This window comes from Ambystoma mexicanum, chromosome 10 (genome assembly GCF_040938575.1).
Source record: "Ambystoma mexicanum isolate Mex_15411 chromosome 10, UKY_AmexF1_1, whole genome shotgun sequence".
Lineage (NCBI taxonomy): Eukaryota > Metazoa > Chordata > Amphibia > Caudata > Ambystomatidae > Ambystoma > Ambystoma mexicanum.
Genome location: NC_090932.1, coordinates 1,184,965,172 through 1,184,987,508, shown reverse-complemented (window position 1 = coordinate 1,184,987,508; position 22,337 = coordinate 1,184,965,172). Strand labels below are relative to the sequence as shown.

Here is a 22,337-nt window from a genome sequence, read left to right as displayed (position 1 = left end):
GTTGGGGGCCCCGCTGACCGCCACCAGAGCATACTAATCAAGGACCAGTTGGGCGAAGGGCCAGAAGTGAAGGACCAAAAGCCAATGATGTGACAATTCTTATTGTCAGAAAAATAAAATGCATTTTTAATAAATACTTTTTATTGTATCATGATATGTGTGTGTTCTCTCTATGTTTATGCTATTGTGCTGTTTCTTACTTTTGAGACCTATCCACAGCACGGTGTGCGCTTGCTTTTTTCAGTTTATTTGGATGGGGGTAGCTTGTTTTGGGCTTGTTTTGGAAGGACATGCAAGTTCTTTTTTTCCTTCCACCTGGAAACACCGAACACAGCAACAATGGCGATCAAGATTCGTGGCTAGGGATCGAAAAACAAATGCCAGAATCAGGTAAGGAGGTGATGCACATGGTAGGTTTATTTAATTAAGAGTAAGGCGTTCGCTGCGCATTTTGGTAATCTTGTCTCTCAGGACCCATCTCTTCTCTTTCCTTCCTTGCTCGCGCTGCACTTTTGTCGCTTCCAGGAGGCGGGTCAGTATGCTTTTCAGACTTTCTCATCCTGTTTTCCCCCTTCTTGTCAGAAACATTCTCTTTTCTGCCCGAGGCGGATTGCGTGCGTGGACCGGTGAGTCCACACTTACAGCGTGAGGGCAGTCGCTTCCATTTCCTTAAAGTACCTGAACACTTAATTTTTCACATCAATGAACACCTCATAACGTTGTGTACGTGACGTCCCTGTCAGACTGCATGAGCTATTCGTACAAATGCCATCTTGGTGCATAACTGCGTTTCAGATCGAAACATCCTCGAAATTCATGTTTGCATGCATGCTGCCACTGAAGTTGCATGAAAACTTTATTGTTATGTATAAATAGGGTGGCTGCCATGTTAACAAAAACAATTCCAGCCATTTGTCCGTGCTTGGAAAGTCTCTAGGAGCAATGGAGATGGCTAGACATTTTTTTTCCCTTGGCTAGGGAAAAATGTAGTGTACAGATCGCTGCATTCTGATGCCCTACATCCAGTGGGTGCACAGCACAAAAGCATCATTAGCCACCCTCCTGTGACATTTATTGCTGCCGGGACCGCAGCACGGTGCGTGGCTGCTGTCCCGTATGCATTGCCATCTGCGTTTGTTATTAAAGTGAACATTGCGTATTTCTGAAATACCACGCGCAGTATTTCTGAAAAACAATGTGTGTGTGCGTGTCATGATTTTACCACTCTAACAGCAATAACCCATAATAAAACTGGACCCCTCGGGTTGCCACATGCAGTAACATTATCTATTCCATGCAGTATCCTTAACAAAAATACTCAAACATCCATAATTTGCGAGCCCTGCAGAAAAATGCTCTCTTATACACTGCCATCTGACGAAGGAAATGTCTTACACGTGCCAATCTCACTGTTAGCAGTGTTTGGGGATTTTTTTTTTTTTATAAATCTGTGTGCCCCATAAAGGCAGGAATGCAAAAAAGGAACATTTCATTAATTGAGAATTCCAGTCATTGGGAGAGGTCTGCAGGTTAATCAAACAGCCCATTCAAGAGGGGTTGAGTGAGCCCCCCCCAATAAGGAAACACGGCTCGTAGCTTCCCCGTGCTCCCTGTCATGGGCCAGACTCTGTACTTGATTAAGAACCCCTGTACAGTATAGAGTACATGGACGCATTTGTTTGTGCATATATTTCAATGCCGTTTAGATCGTTTTTCTTTTTACCTTGCCGTATTTTCTAGTTGCCGTTCCTTCTGTAAGTGTTCTTTTCTCAGGGAAATAACCAGTGTTTGCTAATTTTCCAGGTCTTTTCTTCAATGTTCGCGTAAAATGCCAACTATTTCAATAAAATAACATGCACCTATCGTCAGCTGTGATTGAGAAAAGCAGCAGAGATGGTGTGCTGTGCGTGAATAATAGTTCAATTTCTGACTCTTGTTTTGCAGAATGTATAGGTGTGTTTGTTTAGTTTGCAGCGGTCATAATTAATGCTGTTGTACAGATGATAATGTCTGTACACTTCAGAAACTTGTAAGGTGGCCAGAAACATCACGTTGACTAGTCTAAAATGAAGGCAAGGAATCTGTAAGATTCTAGTACTGCTTAGTGACATATTTACAATAAGACCAGTTAGGCTGTGAACTAGGGCGGCAGATTGGATTAAGGCGGTAGCGCATTTTATAAGCCTCCACGATTTTACATTGGCCACTCCCCTATTCCACAAAATGTTGGCCACAATGACACCGGTAAGAGGGGCAGGGTTAAGATGGCCAATGCGACCCTTAACAAGGGAGAGGCCAGGCTCACGGGGCCCAACCTCCCACAGCGCTGCGGGCAAAGGCAGTGCTGCACAGGGAGCCCTTGCTCCCCGCCTCCCTTGAACACTTACCAACTTGCAGACCCTTAACCTGGAAGCAGGACCAACGAGGGTGCCCCAGTGCACTGGCCACCTTATATAGGGGCTCATTGGCCATGGCTCCCCCGATGTCACCCATTGATGACGCGTCTACCCACCCAACCATTGATATTGATAGTTTATTTGCATGGCGCCTATACATATGTGTTTCAAAGCGCTTAAGCACCCATACCCTGGGCGATGAGTGCAGAGGCCCCCCTCCTCTTTAGCATAAGCGGGGCCAGGTGGGTGTCCCCGCTAAGGGCGGCCCTTGTCGAGCGGCCGTTTGCAATGGCACAGGAGCCTCACATGGTAAGCATGACTGAGTCCAGCCAATTACTGCGATTGTGTGGGAGTGACTGTGACTAATATTGAGTTACTGACTGAATGTGACGTGATGGTGTGACTGCATGAGTGGCAGGGTGATAGTAAGTGGCTGACTGAGTGAGTGAGTGAATTGTTGGTTGAGGGAGCGAGTGGATTAGTGAGTGGCTGGTTGCAACTGGCCCAAGGAAGGGCTATTTCTAACATATTGTCTTTTTCTCCCAGCAGGTGCAAACGGTGCTCTTGGTGAAAGCTGCCGGCGTGGATTTATCTACTTGGTGTTTACAAACTCTCGAGGCCAGGACACCTATAGAAAACGAGTGAACTCTTGGGAGGAAGTAGTCTGCTACTCCAGTGCAAATATGCTACCTTTTTAAGATTGGTATATCAAATTAGGATTTCTTTTATAATGTGTTTTTATTTCTTTCTTGGTTATTTTATCTGGGTGTTTTTACATTGTACTTTTTGACCCCTTCAACTGCATAGAGGGAGTGATCGAGTAGCTGGGTGGGTGGGAGAGGTTGTGTGGGATGTTTTTACCCATGCATCCAAGCCCTACAATAAAACTGTGCAGTACTGGCATGGAAAACATCATGATGGCCAGAACTCCCCAGAGAGTGCACAGGGAAAACATGAAGAATAGGCTACCACCCATTTTTGCCTATGTTGTGAGCACAGGAGGGCACTGCCTAAAACCACCAGTGGGCTACACACAGTAGCCTGAAACCATTGGGAATGGCAATGCTGATTGCCAAAAAAACAACTCAGAACTGTGGGGAATTCATTTTCTTAATCCCAAAAATGGTTGCATTACCAGTACTCACCACTATCAGAAAGCTGGCGTTTTAAAACCACCAGACTTTTGTGTAAAACTGAACAAATGAAACAAAACCAGACCAGGGAAAGACTTGCTAAGAGGTTGATACAATGTAAAACTATATTCTGAAATGACTTGAAGGAAGTAATTATTTAATGTATATGTAAAAATTGTCAGTTTGATTTGAATGTAGAAAACTGGGAACAAAAAGTGACATTTAGCTGAAACCTGGCTTAATGAAACTAGATTCTGCCTGACAACTACCCCTGACAGGAGTTGAAACCTGTTCAGCCACTCCCCTTGCCTCTCTGATTAGATTAGGGGTGGAGCAGCTGGGGACTACAGGGAGTTGAACAAAGGCCTGTCCTGGACTCAGGCAAATGTTATATTGGGGGCGTCGTAAAAGTGGCTTCCTCTTAGGGGAAACTGGGAGGGGCAGTGCCTCTGCTAGCAGCTGAGCTTGGGGGAAGTGGATAAACCAGTTATTCCACCCTGTGATGTGGGAAGCCACACCCCTTTTTGACCAGGGCATAATTTTAAAAAGATAGATGACTCATAGTGCGGACTTGTCAGAATTATATAAGTAAAATCATTATTTTTGTGATTTTTCTGTGAACATTTTGAGAGGCGTTAGGACCCTGTGGTGTATTCTAGGGGGTTGCTAGCGGAAAATAGGGTCTCACTCCAAATGTCTGCATGTTAAAAATATGACACTTCATCAATTAATGTCCATACTCCTTGCGCACATGTGTGTAATTTTGGGTAAATGTCCGATATTGCAAAACCAGTTAAAAAGCGCAAAATGTTGTCATTTTTTAATGCAAGCCCCCAGGAAGATCAGAGGCGGACAAGCATGGACCATAAGGAATATATAATGTGCACATGTAATTTCAACAAATTGTATATCTTGGAAGGATGTATTTGAATCAAATATAGATTTGTGGGCAAACTGACCAGGGGAGGATCCTCTGACCCATAAACAGACTTCATCATGCTGACAATCCATTTCCTTCCCCCAATTATGGGAGAGGGGAGAATTGGGCCAATGACAAGTAGAGAGGGGCAGGCTTAGCTAGGCCCAGGAACACACCCATTTTCAAAACACATACAAAGAGACTGCTGGGACAGGTAGAGACATTCAATTCCATTTGCTGCGGAGCATGCTGACCGACGACTTCACATCCAGAGATCCAGACTTCAAATCCATCAATCTCCAAAGACCAGAACTTTACTTCAGAACTTAAAGCAAGGGCCTAAACCCACAAACTGAGAACTCTTCTCAGCAGGCCTCAGCAACCTTAAAATCATTTGCAAACTATTCCACAGCTGGGCGAGCTGTTTGAATTCTTTTGCCAAGAACAATTGCCAGAGACCAGACCAGAGATCCAGAGTGACCCAGACCACTGTGAGCAGAACCAGCGAGCTGACCCAGATCACTGTGAAGTGCCGAGACCAGAACCGGAGTCCAGTCCAAAACCTGACCAGATCCGTGGCGAGGCCTATTTCAAATTTATATTGTGAGTACCTAGCAGAACTGTGCAGAACCAATCTCTTAGTTAAAATAATCTAATCCAAACTATTTTAACCTAAGTAGAACAGCCTCCTAGAAATCGTGGCATCTGTCATTTGTAAAGCTGCACAACTGTCACCTGTCATTTCTGAAGCTGCAAGCTGTCACCTGTCATTTTGAGTTTACTTTAAATCTGAAAAAATACCTTTATTTAATCGCCCGTATCTCTGGAACCGTTTGGGCTAGGAACGAAATTAAACTTTCATCTGAAAGCGTAGAATCTAGGCTTTCCGACGAACTTTCTACTCCTTATACTTCTGCCGCAATCACGATTCACGCAAATTTACCGCGATTTGCGATTTTGGCTCAATTTCTCCACTTGTCAAAATAGCAGCTCCATTCCTTCTGTTGTTAAAATCCGTTTGCAACTTGGTAATAACTCATAGAGCATTGTTAAAGTGAGCCTGAACTCATACCAACACGCATCTCCCACTCACCCTGAATCTCTAGAGGGAATTAAAATCAGTTGGCACATTTTCCCATCCATTGCCATCACATTTAAAAGCATTTTGGGCCTGTGTTTCAAACTCCTACCTGTTTCCTCTAAGCTTGCTGGGGGGGGGACTGAATTTCGTATTGTATTTGATTGCATTCCTGAGAACTGTGTGCTCCTCTTTCCATCTCCTTCCATTTCTTACATTGCATAGGGGAGGGGGGTGAATTGTCAGAGAAAAAGTGATTATCTTATCTTTTGCTAAAATCATATCAAGTATTTCTGTACTGCATTTTATTCCTCATTGCTTTTCCCTTGAAATCATAAAAGTATTTTTGCTACTTTATCCATCCTATACTAACTCATTGATTATAAAGAAGTGTGCTAGTGTCAGATTACCCATTGTTGATTAACATTATATTTATAAGGGCGATATTGATTATTCATTTATTATAAAAGCGTGGTATCTATATTTTGTTTTATTTCTCAAATAAACCTTTTAAACTTGCAAAACATAACTACTTCTTGGCTCAGTGGGGTCAGGGGGATTCTAAGAGAGGGGTGTTATATAGGGGCAGTCATCCAGAACTCATGAACTGGACATAAAGATATATCAATAAGGGTTTCCATTCAGTATCCCAGACTAGGCATTGACTTAGCTGTAGTGTTGAATTGAATCTTCTTACAAATTGGGGGCTCGTAGCCGGGGATTCTGGATTAGATCTATCACTTGTGCAGATTAATACAGTGTGCTAACTGACAAGATAGATACATCCGGTCGGATCACCACGCTGTGTTACGCTGTAAAGCACTCCTCAAAGGAACGCTCTAAGGAAACGGTCTGTTTTGCAAAAATAAAATACAAACTTCTGTAAGTCAGGAAGGAACTCAAATTCCAGAATGACGACACTGGTAGACATAAAAATAGCCAGAGAGCACTTCTTACATAAGCTATTTGTGAGAGGTGAGTGGACTCATCAGGACCAAACGGTCTGGTTGCAGGCAATCGCACAACAGGTCACTGAAACAGGGTCAGATATATGGGGAGATCAGGGTCCCCTACATGTGGCCCTGAGTGAACTATATATGGCCCCTAAAGCCAAAGATGAACATAATAAGATTGCCAGGATAGCGGCATATTTGTATCTATATATGGGAGCCATGCAGGACAAATGTGCTGAAGGCCAAGATCTGGCAAATAGGCAACAGATGGCGTTAGAGAAGGCCCAATCTGATCTGGACTCTTCTGAGCAGAGGCTGCTCAGGAGCCAGGAGTCAGAAAAGGACAGCAGACAGTACATCACTAAAATAAAGGAGGATATGGATGTGCTGCAACAGGAAAAGGCGGACCAGGATACCAGTTTTCTGGCCTTGCATAAGGAGTACCAAGAAGGTTTGGACTCCCTACTGCAGAGCCAGAAAAAGCTGGAGCAACAATTAGATTTCAATAGGGCATGTGCCAAGCAGGTAGTCACCATGCAAAGCCACCTAGATAGGGAGAAGGCAGAGAGCAATAAACTGATTTTGAAAGACCTGGATACCCAGGCAGAGTTTGACCAGGAGCGCCAGAAAGCTGGTGTCTTCCAAAGGCAAAGGGACGACCTGGCGGCACAGATGCAGGCTCTTAGTCAGGAAAGGGATACCTTAGGCCAGGAAGTCTGCCACTTAAAAAGGAAAATGGAAGAAAATCACCTGGCCCTCCAGGGACTGGGTGACCTCCAAAAAGAACACCAGAACTTGTTAGAGCACACCAGGAGGGTGGAGGATGCTCTGGCAAGAAAGGAGCAGGCCAATAGGGACACAGCTCAGGAGGTAACCCTCCTGCAGCAGAGACTGGCCCAGTACTCCAGGACCAATTAGGAGGCACAGAGAGAAAATGAGGCTCTCTGTCAGCACAATGATAGGCTCCAGCAACAGGTAGTGATGCAGGAGAGACTGATAGAGTCTAGTAAGGCCTTAACTGAGGAACTGAAAGCGCAGGCTCTTGCATTGCAACAGGAAGCAGGGGCGGATAGAGATGAGGTTCGCTGGGAAAGAGAAACTCCTGAGCATAACCTCAGGAGCCCTAGTACCAGAGGCCTTCATCTCTCCCAGTCTCTGGACTCTGCCACCCCCATGTCCCCTCGCGCACATGAGCCCAGGGCCACGGGGATGGCAGATTACTATCCAGCTAGAAGTATGGGGCTCATAGGCCAGTACCTCCCAGGAATGGATGGGCGGGCATCCGGGTATGGGCACCCAAGCACAGTGCAATTTAGTGGGGAACCCCAGGAGAGTAGGCCCATTAAGGGCATCCTGAAAACCTCTGCCCAGTTAGGTCAGTGGGGGGGTACCTATCAAATCCTGGCAGCAAAGGAGGGGTCTGAAGACTCCTCTGAGCATTACAGGACACAGGAGACCAGGTCCCCACATTCTGCCAGCCATTCCCAGGCTCGCAGAATCCGGGAAATCCTGGAAGATCAGACGGGAACCTCTGGGAGCAGCGCTTCTGAGTCGGAGGATGAATGGACCAGGGTTACCCGAACCAGAATGGCCAATAAGGCAAAAAGGGCCTTGCTTAAGGACCCATTGAAACAAATAAAGGCAATAAGGAGTGTCATCACGCCTTATCATAAGAACGCCAAGTATTCTGTTTGGGAACACTTGGAGCTCTATGAGCAAATGATGGAGACTTTCCATTTGAAGGACAGCCAAAGCTGTATTCAATATGTAAAGTGGACCTTCTCAATAGAATACTCCAGTTTCTTTGCGGGGCTGGAGGATCAAAACCATTCAAGGTGGTCCACATACAGGGCGGCCATCTTGAAACATTTTACTGTTCACAGAAATCCTCAAGAGGCTCACAAGGCAGCCTACAATTTGCAATGTGGGGAGGATCAGGCCCCACAAGAGTTTGTGCAAGAATTAAAACGTGCTTTTGCGCAGACCACCAGAAGGGTGCGCACGGATAGCAGAGAATTTATCAATACGTTTTTCCATGCCTTACCCAAATACATAATGACCCAGCTCATGAGAGATTTTCATGAGAAAAGATTTTTAGACTGGGTCATTGAACAGGCTTCCCGGATCTATGAGGTGCAGAAGCCTATCGAAAATAAAAATAACGCGCCGAAAAACCCCAAAACCAACAGCACCCCTGCTGCTGCCAAGGTGGCAGAGGTAAAGGTTGCCCCCGTTTTAGATTTGGAGATGGGGGGGCCTAAAAACCTGCCTGCACCAAATAATTCACAGCCCAGAAGGCCCTCGGGCCAGTCACAGACAGGGAGTCGAGGAGGTAGTCCCACAAATGGGGTCCCCCGCTCCCCTAACTATGTAAGTCCCCGCTATAAGGGAAACCGACCAATCCTGGGTTATGTTTGGACTCCTCCAGCCCAAGGGGGGGGGGTCCAGCCAAGCACCTAACCCAGGGAACTTCCCTCCCAACTTCCCACAGGAGGGCAGAAATTCTCCAAATCCTGGGCAGAACATTTTCCCCAGGTATCCACCCAATTTCCAGCCCCAAAATCATCCATCCTTCTTTCCCCAATTCCCTGAGCCCAGACAACCTAATCCGGGAGAGGGGAGGCCAAGGGTGGAGGGGTACCAAAATCTTCCCAACCAGGGGTACTACCAGAGAAGGGATAGCTACCCTTCCCGGGATCAGCCCAGGGGAGAAAATATCAGCCTGAGCGGGTTTCACAACTTGAGCGCCAGGTCCAAAATATGGCATGAGATCTGGGTCACATACTGAGGGCTCAACAGAACCCTTAGATGAGCATGCCACCGCAGAATGCCCCAAACTCTGGACCTGGTGCTCCAGAACAATGACGGGGGCAGCACCCCGATAACACACTGGTTCCCAGGGAGGAAGCACAAGGGGAAGGGGGTGTAAAGCCTTGGAGGAAGCTTCCTTCCCAACTTGTAAACAGCCCCTGGAAAACCAGGAGCCGGAAACAAAATCTCCTACCCCTGAAAGTCTGCCACCCAAGGAGCAGAGAGGAGGTAGGAGAAACAAAGGACCCAAACAGACCCACTTTGTGGAGGAGGTACAGGTCTTCCAATTTGAGGGAGAGGGATCCTCAGAAGATCCTGGGAAAAGGATCTTCTCCTTCAGAGATGGGGGAACTCCTCCCAAGGAAAATTGGGTCCCAAGGGATGCCAATTCAGACTGGGGCGATGTGGAGACTGAGCTACCGCCGCCCATCATCTCATCCCAGAACCGACAATACCGAAATCCCCTGGTTCAAACCCATCCTGGTGACTGCCTCGAAAAAGGGGGGGCAGCCCAGAACCGGAACCAGGGGAACCCACAATGGCTCTGATCTCCAGTTGCCAACTTTTTCTTTCAGATTCCCAAGGCTCTCCACAGAATTGTGCCCAAATCTATTCGCTAGCAATGTCCAAAACCAGAAAGTTAGCCCACCAGTTGTCCAAAAAATTGCATTATCTGTGCCCCCTTGAGGAGAAGGAGGGAAGATACTATGCCCTGGTACAAGGACAGGGGCAGGATACAATTTTGGCACTGGTGGACACTGGATCCCAAGCTACCCTTCTGTCCAAAAGGGCCTTTGAGGAACTAAATGCAGGAAGGGGGGAGAATTACCGAATTCCTCTCACCTCTCTTCCTGGACAACTGCAGAACTTTGACGGGAAGGAAATTCCCGTTGAGGGGACTGCAGACTGGGACATTAAAATTGGGCGACACAAGGTGAAACACCCGGTCATAGTAGTGACTTCAGAGGGCACCGCTTGTTTACTAGGGAATGACCTCCTGAGAAGGTTGTCACCCCTAAGAGATTGCGTAAACAAGGTCCTCTGGACCCAGACTAGCCCACCAATAAAATTAAAACAGAGTGTCAACCATGTTAGTTTAAATGGCAGCTGCCACATGGTTGAACAAAAATCTGACCAAGTAGAATTTCACTTCCAGAACAACCAAATTCCAGACGTGACAGTAATAGCAGTAGGACAACAGACTGGTGATGGGGGGTCCTCTCTATTTCTGAAAATCAACCTTCCTTCCAGTTTAAGGTGGTATTCCACACTGGAAGGAAACACCCTGAAATTCTTTACTAATCCACAATCATAAACTGCCACTCCTATAGTCCAGAAAGATGTGAAATCAGCTCAGAGCCTGGCTGATATTCAGCAAATTGGAGAGCAGTTGTTCATCCCTGTCCAGTTAAATGATGGGAAGGACTCTGTTCTCGCTCGAGTGTGTGTGAACAACGGTAAGAGCTTCATCAGCGAAGCCATGTTCCGCCAACTCCCAAAAGATCCAGCCATTCCCACATTCAAACTGATAGGCAAATGGGAAATGGACCTGGAAGCACCTAATTCCAAACATCTCCTGCCAAGCAGGTGTATGCTCAAAATCTCCATTGGCAACAAGAGCATAGTCCATAATTGTTGGGTTGTGCGAGAAGTCACTGCCGCCTTTTACTTAGGCAGTGACATTCTCAATCGCTTTGCCATTAGTTTGGACCTAATAAACTTCAAAGCTTGGTCCCGATTAGCGGATAATCCCATGGGCTTTGATGATCCAGAAAAAGCATTTAGGTCAGCTCAATTGCTACCTTATGCAGTTGAAATTCAGATCAAAGAGGAAGTCACCATCCCAGAAAGGACCCGACAATTCTCCCTGGAAGTGAAAGTTAAAAGAGGACAAAAATTGCAAAACCCTGATGCTTATATACATCTAAATGCTTCTCTCCAACAGCAAGGGTTGGGGGTAAACCCACCACCATTAGTCAACATAGAACATGACACCATTCCAATAGAGGTGGATAACAGCGACTTAAAGAGTATTACTCTAGCCGCAGGCACCATTATTGGAATGGCGGTTGATGACCGACATTTCTCCATTGATCTAGGAAATGAACTGTTAGGACCAATCCCCAAGGACTGTTTTGACAGTGACAGTGATGACAAAACAACACCAGACAGGATCTTCACCCGGCATGGGGGGAACTTCCTGGTGTACACTTCTTGCCCTTAGGTAAGGAAGATGTGACTTGTGACTTCAGGAGGGATGAGGTGATTTTCCAGGTCCATGAGGGCTGCCTTTCCCACCGGAAGCCTCCAGTCCAAATCAGCACTCTGACCAGGGACTTCTCCACCCAGCTGGAGGAGGCCGCTGAGATAGCCAAACCAGAAGTCTTTCCAGGCTTCAGGCAGATGGTGGAAGAGAGAGTCAACCTAGCTGATGCCTGTGTGAATCTGGAACAGAAGCAAAAGTTGAAACAAGTTTTCTTGGATTTCCAAGATCTCTTTGCGGTAGACTCATATGACTGTGGTCGCACCGACAGCCACACCACAACAATTCCCACGGACCCTGGAATGACTCCAGTGTTTGTGAAGCAATATCGCTTGCCTCTCGCATCCATGGAGTCCCTTACTGAAATAATTAAGAACCTAGAGTCCCGGGGAATAATCCGTCCAGTCCACAGCACTTTCAATAATCCGGTGCTGGGAATATTGAAGCCAAACGGCCAGTGGAGACTCTGTACCGACCTTAGGGAGCTCAACAAACGCGTCCATACTTCCCGATGGCCTCTGCCCTACATTGACCAAGGGCTGGCCCAGATTCAGGGGTCACAGGTATTCACAGCAATAGACCTGACCAATGGATACTGGACCGTGCCTGTCTGTAGGGAGGACCAATACAAACTGGCTTTTACCTTGGGGGGCCAGCAGTACACATGGACCCGGACTCCCTTGGGATACCTCAACTCCGGCAATGAATTCAACATTTTCCTACATAAGGCCATGCCTGACCTGGGTGCGAGGGGTAACCTGGCTTATGTAGATGATGTCCTCATCAAAAGTTCTTCTGTGGAGGAACACATAGCGGAGATCCGTTATGTTCTGACACAGTTGAGGGCCGCCGGAGCAAAACTTTCCTTTCAGAAAGCACAGTGGTGTAGAACCCGTGTTAATTTCTTGGGGCATGAGATTACTCCTCAGGGTCTCTGTCCCCAAGAAAAGAAAGTGGAAGCACTACAGAAACTGAAAGACCCCACAACTCTGCGGGAACTAAGGAGCCTCCTTGGACTGACTAATTACAGCAGAAAGTTCATTGAAGGCTATGCAGAGATCACTAGACCCCTGATTCATCTCTTGAAGGGGGGGGTCAAGTGGGAATGGGGTCCAGAACAATCCGAGGCGGTAAGACAACTCAAAAGAAGCCTCTCACAAGCGCCTTGCCTAGCTTACCCTGTCAGAAACAAGGAGTTCTTCCTGGAGACGGGGTTCTCTAATACGTGCTTGACGGCAGTATTATACCAAAAGCATGACAAGGTCAACAAAGTAATCTCCTATGCAAGCAAAACTTTATCCTCTGTGGAGGAAAAATTCAACGATTGTGAGAAGGCACTCCTGGCAACGGTGTGGGAATTGAAGAATTACTGCCCGTTTATCCAGGGGGAACACATCATAGTGGAGACTCCACACCAGTCTCTGCAATATCTCCAAAGTGACAGAATCCAGGCCGGAAATGTGAGTAATTCCCGAATTACTTCCTGGATTCTGTCAATGCAAGGCTTTCCTGTGGAGATCAGATATGGCCAAAACAAGAAGAGTCCCCTCGCGCAAGGTCTGGCTGGCTTGCATGATTGTGTCAGAGAAAACTGTCTCGAGGACAAAAGTCTAAAAATCAAGGACAACATGGAGGCATACCTTAATTCCCCACACAAAGTCTTTGAAGAAGACAAGTGTGAGGGAATGCCCACTGTCTATGTGGATGGATGCTCTTACCATGTTGACAACGACGGGGAGAAAGAACTGGTGGCTGGCGTAGGGAATGCATGGGTGAAGGAGTTCCCAGAACCCTCCGCTGGATACAAAATTGGTCCCCGAAGTAGTCAGGTGGCAGAATTGATGGCTGTGCATCAGGCCATCCTCACCGCTGTCCAGCATCAACTCCACAAACTGGTCATAATCACAGATTCGGATTATGTACGGAACGGGTTCGTGGAGCACCTGGTCAACTGGAAAACCAGAGGCATGTTACGCGCTAATAACAAACCCCTGAAACATGGGAAGTTAATCCAAAACATTGATGATCTGGTCACCTCGAATGGGATGACCATCTACTGGAAGAAGATCAAGGGTCATTCCAAAGTAGAGGGACCAGACAAAACTGGAAATGACTTAGCTAATCAGCTGGCCAAAACCGGGGCCATCCAAGGGGATCTAATCGAAATAGAGTCCCTGTTGGGGGAAATCCAGGTCACCGCTATCACTAGGTCCCAGACAAATGCTCACAATGATCTTTCAACTGCACAATGGAGTAAGGAGACCCCTGATGCTGATTTAATTACAGCTCAAAAGGGGGATCCAATTATTGGTAAGTTTTACGAACACCTTGAGGACCCTGAGAACTTTCCCCGGACGGATACCGATTACATTGGGAAAGAGGACCTAAGAGTGTTGATGAAATGTCCAAAAATGTTCCGAATCCAAGACGGTTTGTTGGTAAGGAAATCCCAAGCTGGCCATGATCAGTGGGTGGTTCCTACCTCATTCCGAAGCCTGATGTTAAGTCACGCCCATGATGCGGCCACCGCCAGTCATAGGGGGTTTCACACAACACTGGAAATCTTAAGAGAGGTTGCATACTGGCCACACATGGGGCAGGACCTTGACCAATACTTGAAGGGGTGTCTTGTGTGTGCACAATTTCAGCCATCATCCCTCACACACCGTGCGCCTCTCCAAAAGAGGGGGATGACACTGCCATGGTCAGATTTGCAAATCGACTTTGTAGGCCTTGTGATTCGCTCGTCTAGAGGAAACAAGTACATGTTGACCGTTACATTCTTGTTTACCAAGTGGGTGGAATGTCTCCCAGCCCCAAACTGCAAGGCAGAAACAGCAGCTGCCCTGATGATTAACCACATCTTTTCCCGTTTTGGTCTACCTCAAAGGATTGAGTCAGACAGGGGTAGCCACTTCACCAGTGAAGTAATGACAAAGATGTGGGAGATACTGGGGGTCAAAAGAAAGCTACATATTGCTTACCGGCCAGCTTCTTCTGGAGCAGTGGAGAGATATAACCGAACCATTGTGAGCATCTTAAAAAAGTTTGTGGCAGATTCTGGGCCAAGTTGGGATATCCGATTACCTCTGGTCCTAATGGCCATCAGATCTACCCCTTCATCTGCACCCAAAATGTCACCATTTGAGTTGATGACTGGACGCAAGATGGTGCTCTACAGAACCCAAGAGCAAACGTTGATAAATGCCTCCACAACTCATGAGTATGTGGAGAATTTAAGGAAACACCTTCAGCATGCTTTTGCCTATGCTCAGCGGAATCTAGAAAGATCAGCCGAGAGCATGAAGACCCACTATGATTTAAAAACTACCCGAAAGGAATATAAGGTGGGTGATCGGGTCTATCTATACAATTTCCAAAGGAACCAGGCCAAACAGCGAAAATTCTTGCCTACATGGAAGGGACCGTTTGAAATTACAGACAAGATCTCCCCTGTTGCCTATAAGATCTGCATCCCCAAAGGCAGTCTGGTGGAAGGGGAAGACAAGTGGGTCCATATTAACCAGCTAAAGTGTTGCCATCCCAGGCACACTTTGCAGCAACTGGAGGAGTCCTCTGCAATCCCAGAGGGGACCGCTCCAGATTAATTCAGTTCCAACCCTAAAATATCCCACATATAGTCTCTAAAATATTATACTCTTGTAAGCCACTGTCTTTGAATGATAACTTGTATCTCAAAAGTAAAATGTTAGGTATGTTAAAGTATAAAATGTATATGTCTGCCACACCATTAGTAGTGATGGAAAAATGTCTACGAATAGGTATTGCCGCTTTTCCTTTGTCGTCCTAGGAGAAAGAAAACCTGGAGACTGGCCAAGGAGGACGATCCGGAGACCGGGAGCAGAGACCCAAGGGGCCCGCGGTACCGCCCAATCCTCCCATCAGGACCAGCAAGGAGAACTGATTGATCGACTGGAGGGAGGAAAAGATGCTGAACTGTGCCACCTATGGAATTGAAAGAAGAGGAGGCGAACATCCCAGATCTTGCGAGTTCCATCAGTGAAAGGAAAGAATGGCCATCGCAAGAGGGGGGGCTTGTGGGATGTTTTACCGATGCATCCAAGCCCTACAATAAAACTGTGCAGTACTGGCATGGAAAACATCATGATGGCCAGAACTCCCCAGAGAGTGCACAGGGAAAACATGAAGAATAGGCTGCCACCCATTTTTGCCTATGTTGTGAGCACAGGAGGGCACTGCCTTAAACCACCAGTGGGCTACACACAGTAGCCTGAAACCATTGGGAATGGAAATGCTGATTGCCAAAAAAGCAATTCAGAACTGTGGGGAATTTATTTTCTTAATCCCAAAAATGGTTGCATTACCAGTACTCACCACTATCAGAAAGCCGGCGTTTTAAAACCACCAGACTTTTGTGTAAAACTGAACAAATGAAACAAAACCAGACCAAGGAAAGACTTGCTAAGAGGTGGATACAATGTAAAACTATATTCTGAAATGACTTGAAGGAAGTAATTATTTAATGTATATGTAAAAATTGTCAGTTTGATTTCAATGTAGAAAACTGGGAACAAAAAGTGACATTTAGCTGAAACCTGGCTTAATGAAACTGGATTCTGCCTGACAACTACCCCGACAGGAGTTGAAACCTGTTCAGCCACTCCCCTTGCCAAAAGGAGTTGTCACCTCTCTGATTAGATTAGGGGTGGAGCAGCTGGGGACTACAGGGAGTTGAACAAAGGCCTGTCCTGGACTCAGGCAAATGTTATATTGAGGGCGTCGTAAAACTGGGAGGGGCAGTGCCTCTGCTAGCAGCTGAGCTTGGGGGAAGTGGATAAACCAGTTATTCCACCCTGTGATGTGGGAAGCCACACCCCTTTTTGACCAGGGCATAATTTTAAAAAGATAGATAACTCATAGTGCGGACTTGTCAGAATTATTTAATTAATATCATAATTTTTGTGATTTTTCTGTGAACATTTTGAGAGGCGTTAGGACCCTGTGGTGTATTCTGGGGGTTGCTAGCGGAAAATAGGGTCTCACTCCAAATGTCTGCATGTTAAAAATCTGACACTTCATCAATTAATGTCCATACTCCTTGCGCACATGTGTGTAATTTTGGGTAAATGTCCGATATTGCAAAACCAGTTAAAAAGTGCAAAATGTTGTCATTTTTGAATGCAAGCCCCCAGGAAGATCAGAGGCGGACAAGCATGGACCATAAGGAATATATAATGTGCACATGTAATTTCAACAAATTGTATATCTGGGAAGGATGTATTTGAATCAAATATAGATTTGTGGGCAAACTGACCAGGGGAGGATCCTCTGACCCATAAACAGACTTCATCATGCTGACAATCCATTTCCTTCCCCCAATCATGGGAGAGGGGAGAATTGGGCCAATGACAAGTAGAGAGGGGCAGGCTTAGCTAGGCCCAGGCACACACCCATTTTCAAAACACATAAAAAGAGACTGCTGGGACAGGTAGAGACATTCAATTCCATTTGCTGCGGAGCATGCTGACCGACGACTTCACATCCAGAGATCCAGACTTCAAATCCATCAATCTCCAAAGACCAGAACTTTACTTCAGAACTTAAAGTAAGGGCCTAAAACCCACAAACTGAGAACTCTTCTCAGCAGGCCTCAGCAACCTTAAAATCATTTGCGAACTATTCCACAGCTGGGCGAGCTGTTTGAATTCTTTTGCCAAGAACAATTGCCAGAGACCAGATCAGAGATCCAGAGTGACCCAGACCGCTGTGAGCAGAACCAGCGAGCTGACCCAGATCACTGTGAAGTGCCGAGACCAGAACCGAAGTCCAGTCCAAAACCTGACCAGATCCGTGGCGAGGCCTATTTCAAATTTATATTGTGAGTACCTAGCAGAACTGTGCAGAACCAATCTCTTAGTTAAAATAATCTAATCCAAACTATTTTAACCTAAGTAGAACAGCCTCCTAGAAATCGTGGCATCTGTCATTTGTAAAGCTGCACAACTGTCACCTGTCAATTCTGAAGCTGCAAGCTATCACCTGTCATTTTGAGTTTACTTTAAATCCAAAAAACTACCTTTATTTAATCGTCCGTATCTCTGGAACCGTTTGGGCTAGGAACGAACTTTCTACTCCTTATACTTCTTCCGCAATCACGATTCACGCAAATTTACTGCGATTTGCGATTTTGGCTCAATTTCTCCACTTGTCAAAAAAGCAGCTCCATTCCTTCTGTTGTTAAAATCCGTTTGCAACTTGGTAATAACTCATAGAGCATTGCTAAAGTGAGCCTGAACTCATACCAACACGCATCTCCCACTCACCCTGAATCTCTAGAGGGAATTAAAATCAGTTGGCACATTTTCCCATCCATTGCCATCACATTTAAAAGCATTTTGGGCCTGTGTTTCAAACTCCTACCTGTTTCCTCTAAGCTTGCTGGGGGGGGACTGAATTTCGTATTGTATTTGATTGCATTCCTGAGAACTGTGTGCTCCTCTTTCCATCTCCTTCCATTTCTTACATTGCATAGGGGAGGGGGGTGAATTGCCAGAGAAAAAAGTGACTATCTTATCTTTTGCTAAAATCATATCAAGTATTTCTGTACTGCATTTTATTCCTCATTGCTTTTCCCTTGAAATCATAAAGTATTTTTAAAAGTATTTTTGCTACTTTATCCATCCTATACTAACTCCTCAATGGTTATAAAGAAGTGTGCTAGTCTCAGATTACCCATTGTTGATTAACATTATATTTATAAGGGCGATATCAATTATTAATTTATTATATTGTTTTATTTCTCAAAGAAACCTTTTAAACTTGCAAAACAGAACTACTTCTTGGCTCAGTAGGGTCAGGGGGATTCTAAGAGAGGGGTGTTATATAGGGGTAGTCACCCAGAACTCATGAACTGGACATAAAGATATATCAATAAGGGTTTCCATTCAGTATCCCAGACGAGGCATTGACTTAGCTGTAGTGTTGAATTGGATCCTCTTACAGTTGTGCGGGTGGGAGTGTTTGTGAATCAGGCCCAATATCTTCTACCCACACAGAGTTTTCTTATGGGATTGCACCACTATAAAAGGCTTCTGTGAATCAGGCCCATTGTGTGCGCGCGGTGTTGGGAAATATTCTATGCATGGGGTTGTAAGAAGGGTAGCAGCAGAAGGGAAGGTAGTTGGGGAAGCAGAGGGTTGGGGCAGTTACCCGAGAAGAGTGGTGGGGGGCATTTGAGGTAGAAGGGAATTTGGTCACTGGTCACAGCACTCGCTATTCACCTCACAACCTGTCCCAGTGCGAACTGGCTGAAGCTGGCTGAAGCGGCAAGCTTGCTGCACCAGTTCTAAATCGAGTGGTTGAAGGCAAACCTGGTTGACATTTTTATTACACCAGTAGTGGGTTTAAAACTAAGTCATATCAACATACCACATGTACAAAGAGTATGGTGCTTTCTTTAAACACGCATTCCCCGATTTGACCATGTGGTTTTATTTCCATGCAACCATACCCAACAATCTTACATTAGGTATAGATTGAATTTTACCATACCAGAGAAAGAACTGCAAATTGGACCAAAAATGGTGAACCCAAGGTAACAAAATGCCGCTTCCCTTCTTGTAAAGAGCCGATTGAGTCCATGAAACATGTTATTCTCGAAAGCCCATATTTCAAAATAATAAGGACCAATCGGTTCTCGAAATTTGTGAACATTGATTTTGAAGATTGCATACAATTTCTCTGGGTACACATGATGCAAGGTATACACAAACCTTTGATATTTGAATTGGTCAACCTGTGTAAGCACATTGAAAAAGAGTTGCTGAAATTTTAGAATTAGAGGGTATAAAGTGTTTGACACAATATCCTCTATTTTTTAACCCGTCTATAGGATGATGTAAAGTGATATGTTGTAAATGTAAATATTTTAATGTTTTCTTTTGTATTCTGTTTTGTAAAGGTTCTACAATTTCTTTTTTTTGTAATTGAACCAAATACAAATAAAAAATAAAAAATAAATAAAAACTAAGTCATTAACTCTGAGAAGACTGCTTTAACACTGGCAGGCAGGTGTGTGGGACAGTGTGTGCCTGAGGGGATAATTGTTCCTGGTCGGTTGGAACCATGTCAGAGGTGAATACTAGCTTTTTGTACGCATGGTGTTCAACAAATTTGAATATCCAGATAAAATGAAACCATATGTGTCAAACTAGAAGCCATCATAGGTACTGAGCTTAATGTTTTTGCTGACTTTCATTGCCCAGTAAGAAGTGTCATTTGTTGCTATTAGAAATGTGAAATATTAATGTTTGTGCTACTATTTCAGTGTATGGGGATAGAATGGATTTGCATCGGAAGCTGGCCATCGAACAGTGCCTGGAACTGGCTCTTCAGTGGAAAAAGAGGAGGGCCGGAAACCACAGAGTGCCTGATCCCAGTCCTGGTCCAGCAACAGCATCAGAAGTAAGAACCCCTTGAGTAAAAAAGAAAGTGGGTTGACATCCCTATTAAAAGTAATGCTTTATTTTCTCAGTCAATATGCAAGTGAAATCTTAGTTCAAATTGGAAACCGGCTTAAATCTTTTGAATTAAGATCAGCAATACTACAAACAGACATATGCACATATGAAGCGAATGTTTTAAATACATTTTGGTCAGACTACAATGACTTAGAAGCACACAGACAAATATCATTGTTGGTAACCTAATGGAATGATTTAACCCTCCTGATGAACCACCCTCAATATACGGTGGAGAAACACGTGTCGAGGGGTTCTCTCTTTTTTGATGCATCCAACAACCGATTAAAATGTATCTTGGCGCATTTATTGGCTTCTTTTCTCTTCTTCCATATTAGTATATGGACACTGGACAGCCTCAGTGTCACTAGAATCTGATTGCAGCTGATCAAACAATTCAAACAATTCATCGCCATCAGTTGATAAAAGGCTGATAGATTCCAATATAATCTATCATTTTATGTATTGTGCTTACAAAGCTGTTTCACCAAAGCATGATACAATGTGAATAAACAACCAGTTAGGCAGAAAAGAAGTAAGGAAACAAGATAAACACACTCCCAAAAAAAGGGAATATACTTGTGGATGTGGCTTTATTAAATAATTAAATCTGAACAATTTCCATATCGTGATATCGTTTTTCAGTTTTGAGAAACCTAATCATTTTTCATTTCTTATATGCACAGAGGAAAATTCTTCTTGTTACGTACTTCATGGTGAACCCTGTAAAACCAAGGGAGATTGTGATGACGCAAAAAAGAGACAGACGAGCACTTGGCATGCTACCTGCTGAACAAACTGCTGGCCTTTGAATGGCAGAAAAGGGAAGATTAACATTGGATTGTCATCGACAAGAAGCTATAAAAAGGTACACAATGCCCTTCGGAACACATGTTTAATATATTTATTTGGAGATTGTACAGTGCAAGTTGTCTACTGTTCTTCCTTTCATTCATGCTTCCCTGGGCCATGCACATCTTCAGCAGAGTTATGCTTGTTGAGCACCTCCTTTTAAGATCTACCTGTTGGTTAGATCTTTTTTTCAGGCTCGTTTCAAGCTATTTCTACAGAATCTTCCTTTTTTGCATTTCAGAATGTATCTGTTAAAGCAATGGAAATGGTCTTTGCAGAACCTGAAAAGCACTGCCAAAGAAAATTGGGATCTACCGACTGAAGCGGAAGGCACCTGACTTGTCTTTTTCTACGCAAGTCTAGTTGCAATTTAAGGAAAGCAAAACATTTAGTTATTGTATTACAAAATGCTACCTGGGCTCATTCAGGGGATCTGGGCTTATTCTGCCCCCGCCCGAAGGCCCTCCTGCTCTCTATGTTGGAGCTGGGTACCCCCCCCTTACTCCCTTGCATGCTTTTGTGTTCTCCCCTCTCCAACTCTCTTGCTGCATGGGCTGGGCTAGTATCCCTCCCTTTCCTCCCTGGGATTGGTCTATGTCACCCTCTCCTTTACTCTCTGGGCTCGGTCTGTGACCCCACCTCCCACTTGCTCCCTGGGATGATCATGCCCCCCTACCCAGCTCCTCAGGCTGGGTCTGTTGCCCCCCATCCCTTGCTCCCTGGGCTGGTTCTGGGTCTCCACCTGGCATGCCTGGGCTAGGTACCCATCTGGCTGTGTGTCCCTACTTCACCCTTGCTCACTGGTCTGGGTCCCCATCTGACCCTGCTGATCCCTGGACCTGCTGTGTGTCTCCATTTCACTCATTGGCTGGTTCTGGCTCCCCACCAGACTTATTTGCAAGCTGGGATGAGTCTGGGTACCTCCTTCACAATTGCCCACTGGACTGGGTTCTCACCTTAACGTCCTTGCTCCCTGGGCTTGTCCTGTGTCTCCTTTTGACTCATTGGCTGGTTCTGGGTCCCCACCGGACATCCTTGCTAGCCAGGCCGAGTCTGCGTACCTCCTTCACAATTGCTCCTTGAGCTGAGTCCCCAGCCGACTCCCTTGCTCCTAGCCTGGGTCTCCACCTGACTTCCTTGATCTTTGGGCTTAGCGTGGGTCCACATTTGACTCCCTGGCTAGTATTGTATTTTTTTTTTTATTGAATCCATGCATGTCCACAGATTGTAAAGCACCCAGTTCTGGGATTGCTATACAGTCATGCGTGTGTGCTAATTACATTAATAAATACAGGTGAATAAAAAGCAGGTGTTGTGTATGATTCAATTTTTATTTTTTTATTATTATTATTTTAAATATCCCATTAACCTTGCTCAACTCATGTCGTTGTATCCAAATGACTAAGACCCAATGAGTCCAATCACTTTTGG

At 45.3% G+C, this 22,337-nt stretch overlaps 1 long non-coding RNA gene across 1 annotated transcript; it reads left to right on the top strand.

Annotated features, from left to right (window-relative positions):
• Window positions 1-272: 272 nt before the first annotated feature.
• LOC138492161 (uncharacterized) lies at window positions 273-22,211 on the top strand. The gene is made up of 5 exons (XR_011276153.1): window positions 273-390; window positions 2,943-3,099; window positions 19,862-19,998; window positions 20,741-20,922; window positions 21,148-22,211. It is a non-coding gene; the product is annotated as an uncharacterized lncRNA (long non-coding RNA).
• The last annotated feature ends 126 nt before the right edge of the window (window positions 22,212-22,337 follow it).